A 9,836-nucleotide genomic window follows, 5' to 3' on the forward strand; every position below is an offset into this window, starting at 1 on the left:
ACATATGGGATACGATTCATAATGTCTAACATAAAGACATGATACTTAATCAGTATTTTGCTATATTATTTCTATTTGCCATGTTCTCATAATTTTGATTATGAAGAGGGATGTCGTAATCGTAATCAAATTTGAGAACGCAATTAACATTTCCAAATTTAGAACTTCCTTATGTTGAACCAATCCAACATAACATTCATATATATTTGACTAAATTTGATTAAAATCTCAATCTAAGATTTTAGAATTGAAATGAAGTATAAATTCCTCTCCCTTAATTATAGCAAAAAAACTTTTCAAACCCTGCAACTTTGCGAATTGAAATCTTTGTTTTCTATAATTAACATTGCTAACTTGCAACACTCACCATAATAAGTATGCTCCCACTAGCATAAAAATTATTATTATCATAACACTTATGCTCCCACTAGCTTTGACGTGTATTCATAAATCAGTTGGACTTCTAGAAATCAATACTTATTGATATTCATTTCCAAAGTTCAGATTTCTGATACGAGATGCTTCGATAAAACTTTATCTAGGCTTCTCAAAATCATACACCTTTCCTTAGATAGCTTACATGTGTGTCTTAACAATTTTAGAACTTACAGCCATAAGTTTGAAATGTTTAGACCTTTGCCATTTCTCACAATTCGAATTATGAAGAGGGATGACGTAATCATAATTGAATTTGAGAATGCAAGTATCACAATTTCTAACTCCTTAAAATCTACATAGTGAAAGTGTTCCTCACAATCATTTTCATGAATCGGAGAGAAACCTTATGACACTTAGATTTTATGGTGTATGTGTTCCTATCCATGTGAATTTGTCATGACCATAATCACAATACATGGTTAGTGACAAATCCAAACTCATATGGACTGAACTTGTTCAATCTTAATTTATTGCCACCTGGCAGCACAAGGGCTACCATTGCTTCCAGGTTGTTATGCAACCAATTGAGAACTCTCAAAACTCACATGCATAGTCAACTTTAACTGGAATGCTCACAGAAACAAGAATATTTGAACACGATAGGTCACAAACCTCAAGTCGTGTGCTAGTGTTTAACAATAGGTTTATTCTTGATTAGTTCTTGAAACTTGTCAAGATCTTTAAGACTCCCACTGACCTCTTGACATATATGATTCACTTTGTCAAGGAATCATTCCTTGACAAATCAAATATTCAAGAGTTAGTGCGGATTCTTATCAATACAAACACTTCACACAACTGGCCTTAGTTGGTCTTTGTTTTATCCAAAACATCACAACTTACCAATTTCAAATGTTCAAGAGTAGAAAACTTTTACTCTACATTAGATAAGTGTTTTAAACCTTTCTTAAGATCATGTCACTCAAGGTTACAATCTTGGAGTATTACTCTAAAACTTGTTTTGGGAACAAAGTATGACTCATCTTCTTTATTTAAACTATTTCAATAATTCACGATTCCTCTTCTTAGCCATACAAATGCACTAAGATGTCTTTAGAGGATCAATTGTGATATGGTTTTTCCATAAACTTTAAGATGATCATAAAACACGATACTAAAGTACTCTTCCATCTTTTCAGATTGGAGAAACTTTATCTTTCTGCCTAATTTGATTCTTCTCATTGGTTTTGCCATACATTGAACCTTTTCCAATGTTTCAGAATTATACTTAAACATGTAAGCATAACCATGTTTACTAAACTTTAGTAACTCATGACGAATAGTCTTATCGATCTTTGTGGTGGACCTTGACCAGCGTACACCCAGTGTACCCGATCCCCTAGTCCTTCACTCGATTCACATATACATGTGAACAAGGAATTAGTCTTAATTTTCCAAAGAAAAAATTCTCATTCATCATACAATACAACTTGCATGATTCGAAGTTTCTATCCAACTGAAGCTTGGGTGATGAGAATCATTCCTTATTTAGCAAATTCTCGACACTACCACAAACGAAAGAATCTAATTCATATTGCTAACATGGAAACATACAAACATCAATTTTTCATAAATGCCATTGGAAGGAGATATAAAAAAATAAAAACAAAAATTTATTTATTTATAAAATGCTGAAAAAACTTTTCCTTACAATGCAATTATTACAAATGAAAACTATGTTATTACATATTTCCTAGTAATCTATCATAACTCCTAAGCACCAACTCAAAAATCCGATCTTCGAACCAAGCGATTAAAATCCATCTTCGCAATCAGATTCAACATAATCTTCCTTTAAGCTTCCTTACCTTTGCATGATCCTATAAAACATCAAAATGCAACCTTGTCACATCATGTATTAAGAATCAACAAGTAGGAACTTAATAGATTTAGACAGTAGACTTACCTGAAGCAGAGTCAAAATTTTTCGATTCTACCTTTTCTCAAATCTTTCAGGTAGTCAGGGCAGCTTCGCAACCAATGCCCCTTCTCTTGGCAATAGAAACATATAGACTCTTTGGGAATGGTACACGGGACAATCTCATACTTAGCCTTTCTCTTTCCCTTAGAAAGAGAAATATTTTCTGGACTTCCAATGTTTCCATTGTCAATGTCCATGGAAGTTTGGGGAGTAGATCTTCCAATCAAATTTGCTTTTCCAGTGCGCCACATCATTGCAGATTCATCAGCAACAAGCAAATAGGTAAGATCAACAAGGGTCATGTCGTGGTCTGTCACATAGTAGACCTTAATGAACTCACTATATGACTCAGGAAGTGATTGAAGAACCCAGTCAACCGCCAACTTCCTCGAGACAACGACACCCAATACTCTCAGTCTGTTAATATTTGACTTCATCTCCAAGACGTGAGTACACATAGGCCTTCCATCTTGATGTTTCATTGCAAGTAGGGCTTGAGTGACCTTGAATTTTTCAAGTCTTTGAACTTGTGGGTTAGGGAGAATTATTGGAGGAGGTGGAGGAAGTGAAATATGACTTCCACGATCCAACTGCGGGACATCATCTTCAAGAGGAAAGCTTGTTCCAAAGCATTTGGGAAGTCCATAGTTGTCTGAACTAGACATCTACAATGGGAGAAATTCAAGTTAGTTGATTTAAGTCCTTAATATAACACCCAAATGAAATATTAAGGCTAGGACCCAAAACAATATTTTACAACTTGGAAGAGGGATGCCGTAATCCAAACCGCAAAATATTTGAAGGTAGGTAAATGACGATTTACCAATTTCCACCACGAAAAACGAAAAAGAGTTTTAGGTTTAAAGTGAAATGACACTTCTAGATCCTTTGAGATTCATTGAACAAATCAATGGCATGTTTAAATCTCGATTGTGCCCTTCAAGTTTGTGACTGGGATGCCGAGGATCACAAACTAGGTGTGAACAACCATGCAAATTAGCTTGGTACACCCAATGTTACAACCACCTAATCAATGTGCCGGTTAACCACACACGCTCCATTGATCTATGATTAACATCAAGCTATCCTTTGCCACGCACTGTCAGTCCATATTAGTGTGCCGGTTAACCACACACGCTCCACTAACGGCTTAAAAGGTGCAAAGTGCAATTTCATGGGTTAGCACTATATTCACATTTTCCTAAGTAACTAAGATTGGGAATTTATAAGTGTTTAGTTACTTTATATTTATCATTATACTTTTAATGAAGGTAGAATTAGAGTCCTATCCTACCCGTTCGGCTAACGACCCTCCACCAGTCAAGGAAGCGGTGGGTGAGAGTGGACACCCATTAAACTGTCATATATAGGCAGTAACCTTATAACCCCGTTATAGACCGGCTTCGTGAATGAGGCCTACTAACGGTAAGACTGACTTTGTTCTTATACATATATATATATATATATATATATATATATATATATATATATATATATATATATATATATATATATATATAAATATTAAAACTATAATATTATAATAGTATAAGGATTGAATTTTAAACTTTTAAAATTCTAGGGTTTGGAATTAAATGTTTCAAAAGTTAGATTTTTACATTTTCAAATTCCAAAACATGAGTGCAAGTTTTGTAACTTTCAAAACCTTTTGGAATCCATAACTTATGAGTTTAATATAGGTTTTAATGAAAAGACTATTGAAAATCCATAACTTGAGGACAAGTTATGGAGTTCATAAAAACATTCATGGAAAAAGACTCTTCAAGACCATAACCTATGAGTTTAATGAACTCTTTAAAAGAAAAACTTTTCATTTTCCATAACTTGAGGACAAGTTATGGAATTCGTCAAAATCATTTAGATCAAAATTCTAACAAGAAAATCAAACAATTTGTCTATGATCTAAATTAAACTCATAAGAACAAGACAATTCATATCAAACAAATTTCATGTAATTAGCTTAACCATATAAACTAATACAAAACATGAATATTTGATAATTATCTTTTAAATTGGATAAGCATGATCATTACCACTTCAAAAACTGGTTTATAAGATCAAAAATAGTTTAGGGTAATGATCCTAGTCCAATTCCAGCCAAAAAACTCGAAAAACTGCATTCTGGGGCACCAACTCGTCGAGTGTATGAACCAACTCGGCGAGTTAGATGAATTTGTACTTGGACTCGGCGAGTCCCCCAGTGGACTCGGCGAGTCCACTGTTTAGAACAGCAGAAAATCGATTTTTAAGGCATTCCAAGCAAGAGCATCAAGTATAATTGAAAACAAGCCTAGTCTCTGATACCACTGTTGGGTTTTAAGCATTCTAACACTCCTAAGGTGTACATGCAACCCTAAATACCTTGGATCTATGTTTTCTCTATTATACATGCAAACTTGAACTTTCCAAGGAAATACCCTAACTAGCATACAAAACATTGATACTTGGGTAATAAAACAAGTTATATGACATACCTTTTCTTGTAGCTTGGAAACCTTGGACCTTTAAGAACTTAGTGCCCCAAGTGTTGCACCTCAAATGGAATCACACAACACCACCAATAGAGGTACACACAAAAACCGGATCCTCGAAATGAAACCGATGACCGGATTAAACCGGTGACCGGATTCAAACCAGTTTGACATTTAGGACTCAAAATCGGATTTACGCCCGGATTACAAACCGGATTCTACGAAAACCGGTTCTTAAACCGTCGAAAAATCTGGTAAAACCTAAAAAAATCCGGATCAAACCGGTTGCAAATCGGATTTGGATTGTTGACCAGATTCGGATCGGAATTTGACCGGATCTGGATCAGATTTGGCCGGATCAGATTTGACCGGACCAAATTATTGACCGAATCGGATCTTGGGTTTGTGCATATCTAACCACCAACAAATGGAATAACTTGAGAGAAGTACACTTGCGTCACAAATCGGCTAGCCCTCACTTCTTGTCCCTTAAAAAGGTTGTCATTCCATGAGCTATGATGCTTCTTATATAGTGTGCACATTAGGGTTAGACCATGTAACTTATGACTTTCCACATTCCTCATGATCCATGGGTTTTAACCTCCATTGAGTATCCATGGGTCACCACATGGGGTTAGCCCAACATGAAGAACTATGGATCATAAGCCCACTTTATAAGAATGAATGATTCACCAAATCAATCCCCATTTATTTAATTAGTCTCTTTTGATCACAAAATTAATTCCAAACAAATTCTTGATGAATACTAATTAAATAATATGATTTCATATTAATATATTATAACTTATAATATATTAATAAATCATAAATATCCTCTTCTCACAAAAGTCTATCCAAATTGTTCCGATGCCATGCAACCGAAATGGACCATGCTACTCTCGGGTCGAGTACATACCAATAATAGTTATGGGCTTAGACACCTAATCCAACATATGGGGCATCCAAATGGCATCTCTACGAGATTTCTTTGTTGGTGGTGGTGATGATGGTGGGGACACCGCCCTCTTCTATGAGGGTGTAGCACCAACCTTCCTTGGGGTTTGCTTCACCCGAGTACCTGTAGGTATCTTGTAAAACTGATGTGTAGGAGTGGGGAGGGTGGTGAGGTCTCTGATGAGGTGGTGGTGTCCTCCTCGTCCTCGTTGGGATCGTACTCAGAGCTGAGAAGCTCTAGCCCAGCCGGTATGTAGTCTGGTGAAAGGGCAGGCTCTGAAGGGTGCTTAGCTGGAGTATAATCAGGCTCCGTATCATCACCGTCCTTCGGGGTATCGACTGAGTCATCAAGTACCGTACACTCCTCCTCTAATGAGGAAGCTGCCCTCCATGATCCATCGCCTTCCATGCTCTCGAAAAACCTGCATAAGACATGAAACAGGAAGATGTTTATGAGAGATGTAAAGATCAATTAAATACTATATAATACAAAATTATAAGTATTTAATAGATAGTACCCGTAACTCCTTTGTCCCCCGACTATGTCGTAAGTTAGAGGTTCCTAGGGCAGAAAAATCCTCGAGTGTAGATGTCGTTGAGTTAGCAATCCCCAGACGTAGAAGCCTCTAAGAGAAGCCTCTGAGTATGGAATCGTTTCCTATGCATCCAATCCAGAAGTCCTCAAACATTTAGATTGCTAACCACCGAATCCGATTTTGGTCATGCATCATTCAAACCATAATAAAACTCAGTTGCACATTCTAGGTCTAGTCGTGGTACGATCGTTGTAATATACCAACTCTAAATATGTTTTTTGCCCTAAAATCCCGAGTTGCGACTTCGTGGATTCGTATTGTTGGGTAGTAGGTATACTTATATGTGCGTATCTATATCGCTCTTAATCTTTGTTGGCTCAGGTGTATTTTAGGGTTTTGTACTCCAAGACTATCAAGAAAGGATCGGCCAGATGAGAAGTAGCGGAGGGTAGGACCATTTTAGCATATAGTCGTTCCGAAATCTAGCAACCCAATCGATAATTCAAACTAGTGACCTCTCCCGTAAGTAGTTAAGAAGTAAGGTAATTAATACTAATACTTATTATTAGGATTAAAGGGTTAAACCTAATCAGAGTGTAGTCGTAGATTATAGTTCTATTTCCTAAGGAATTACTAGTTCGGTATAATGTGTACCTCATATACCAATTAGTCACACCCATGGCTGGCGGCGGAAGCTCCAGGCTGTGCGACGTTAGGATGTTGGGATTCAGGCCAAGATATGTGTTGAATAATATACAATATATACTAAACAACTTAGCTATTTATTCATTAAATAAAATATATTACATAATTCTTCGAGATACATGTAGGTTACGAAAGCAAAGTATAAAGGCAATGCACATAAGTTCTGGGCTGCATCATCGGGGTTATCTCCTCATTCTGTGGGTTCATTCTCCTGAGAATACATGTGGTTTGAGAGGTCAAAATAGTGTTGCTGAGTCCACAGGTTTTATTGTTATAAAACGTGTGTGGGTATTTTAGTTATTTTGTTTATCCTAAGCTCACTTCCTTGAGTTTATGAGTACTATCACTACTTCCATAGGTAGGTTCCTAGTCGTAGTCTAAGATAGTTAGATGTCGGTTGATGTAAAATTGCTTCCTCGAGTTTGTATATACTATCACTACTTAATTAAATTAGTTCCTAGTAGTAGTTTACGATAGCTAGTTTTAGTTTGACAAAGTTATACTGAGTTTCTATAATCGAGCTATGACTGTTGATCCCGAAAATTCATGACGCTTCATCGTATGTCGCTGTGTGTTCAGAAAGTTATGCATGCTTCGATTTGCCATCCGGTTATGGATAGCAATCACCGGTGGGAGTGTCAATCCTGTATATATCAATACATATCTCTCTCGCTCATTTAAGAATTAACGCTTATAGGTCTGGAGCTAGTTGAAAATCTATCAGCATGTTGATGAATCATGTCTCGTGTAACTCTTGTCGTGGGCGCCTTCCCTGGTCGATCATGTTGTTAGTCATGTTATATTTATACGGGTTTACTAATTATATATATTATTTATCTGATATATATATATATATATATATATATATATATATATATATATATATGTGTGTGTGTGTGTGTGTGTGTGTAGCCAAGAATTTGGGCCGAGTAACACTAGGTACTAAGCTTATCCAAAGGATGACTATAATAACGTGCTTCAACGTTTCCTGGCAACTGGCCAGCGTAACAACTAAGTATGATCTTATCTATCATAGTGGTTTAGTATAACAAATAGGCATAATATTAGCTAAAGAGTTTGGGCAGAGTATCTACCGGGCATAATATCATCCTAATGTACTAGCATAATTATCTAACTACAATTACTAATAACTATGTAAAGTTGCATTTTTGAAATGTACTCCCCCCCCCCCCCGAAAGATTTGGAAAATGGGGCCGTGAAACTCACCTGTGAGTATGAAAACATTGGTTTAGGGTAGAAACCACAAGTTGGCACTTCGAGAGTCCATCGGTGCAATGGCACGCGAAACGAGATAGAGAGAGAATCGAAGAGAGGGGTGAGGAAAATGAGATACCAACACTTTCTATTTATAGCAATTTTTAGACTGTGCGCCATGCAAATGCACGTGAACAGTACGATGACGACATGTGTTGTCTCCTCAGCGTGCCACATCATCACGTATCCAGACCTATCGGGTGTCAAGTGCGCACGACGCACTGCGCGAGCGTGCGTGACGGTGAAAATTCAACTTTGAATTTCTGTAAATCTCGCATACGAACTCCGTTCTCAACGACTCTTATATGTCCGTGTAGGTATCGTCATTCTCTACAACTTTCCTTTTGGTCATTTTCTCTAGTTTTGAGTTTCTTTTTTCGGCATGTTTTTATTACCGTTATAATTTTACAAAAATCATAACTCTCTCATATGACGTCCGTTTTAGGCGTTCCTTGCCTCATAATTCCTACTTTAAGTAGTACTACGATTGTCTAGTTGTGATTTTTTTCGAAAAGTCAACGAATCTTGTTGTGGTGTTCATCGTTGTAACTTTTTAATTATGGTAGAGATTCATTTACCATAAATGTCATATCCCACCCATACTATGTTGAATTCTTACGAAATGTATATTTCTGGAATCGCGGTGGCTTAAGGAGTCTAAAAATTTTAACCTGCTATCAATGTGACGCGACTTTTTGCGCACTTATTATTGGGCCAAAAGTTTGATGTAATTAAGGACGAAAATATTGAATATATTAGAATATATTGAGTGTTTACAATGTTGTCCTTATTACAATTTTACGTCCTATAGTTAAATATTTACGGTGGTTGGTGACGTATTGTCTGGGTTGTCACAAAATCTTTTGTAAGATGTGGCCCACTACAATTGTCGCATCCCACTTGAATCACATGAACTGATTGACCCATGTTCATGATTCTTCTATGCATGGTGTCAAGCTTTGCAAGAACTGAAGCAAGGTTGTCTTGACCACCATCTACACTTACCTTTCCTCTTGTAACATCCTCCCATGGATTCTGGTATTCTCTTACATGCTTGGAACGTTCTTCAATAAGAGCCTTGTTGGTAGCTGAATCTTTCTTTGTCATGGGCCCTTAGGAATCCAGAAGTTGCCTTGTGCTCACATTTATACCATCATAAAAGGTTGTGATTTTTTGTTGCACGTTCAAGTCATGTTGAGGGCAATTTCGTAACATTCCCTTGAATGCTCACATGGTTCGTATAACGACTCCCCATCATTTTGTTGGAAATTTGTGATGTTCTTTTTTAATTTAGAGACCTTCGAGGGTGGACTAAATTGTTGAGTGAATTCCTTTATTCAAGTTCGTCCATGTCGTGATGGCTCCTGGTGGATGTGATTTCAGCCAATTCTTTGCCGCATCCTTTAGTGTGACGGGAAGCATTCTTAACATGATCGCGTCCTAGGTAACATTAGTAAAATTGAAATAGTTGGCTATCTCCAACACCTCGTCAATGTGCTTGTATGCGTCCTCATG

At 36.8% G+C, this 9,836-nt stretch overlaps 1 non-coding gene across 1 annotated transcript; it reads left to right on the plus strand.

Annotated features, from left to right (window-relative positions):
• The first annotated feature begins 9,507 nt into the window (after window positions 1-9,507).
• LOC145135342 (small nucleolar RNA R71) lies at window positions 9,508-9,613 on the plus strand. The gene has a single exon (XR_013719805.1). It is a non-coding gene; the product is annotated as a small nucleolar RNA R71 (small nucleolar RNA).
• The last annotated feature ends 223 nt before the right edge of the window (window positions 9,614-9,836 follow it).

This window comes from Lactuca virosa, chromosome 8 (genome assembly GCF_052849685.1).
Source record: "Lactuca virosa cultivar CGN04683 chromosome 8, Lactuca_virosa_CGN04683_v6, whole genome shotgun sequence".
NCBI lineage: Eukaryota > Viridiplantae > Streptophyta > Magnoliopsida > Asterales > Asteraceae > Lactuca > Lactuca virosa.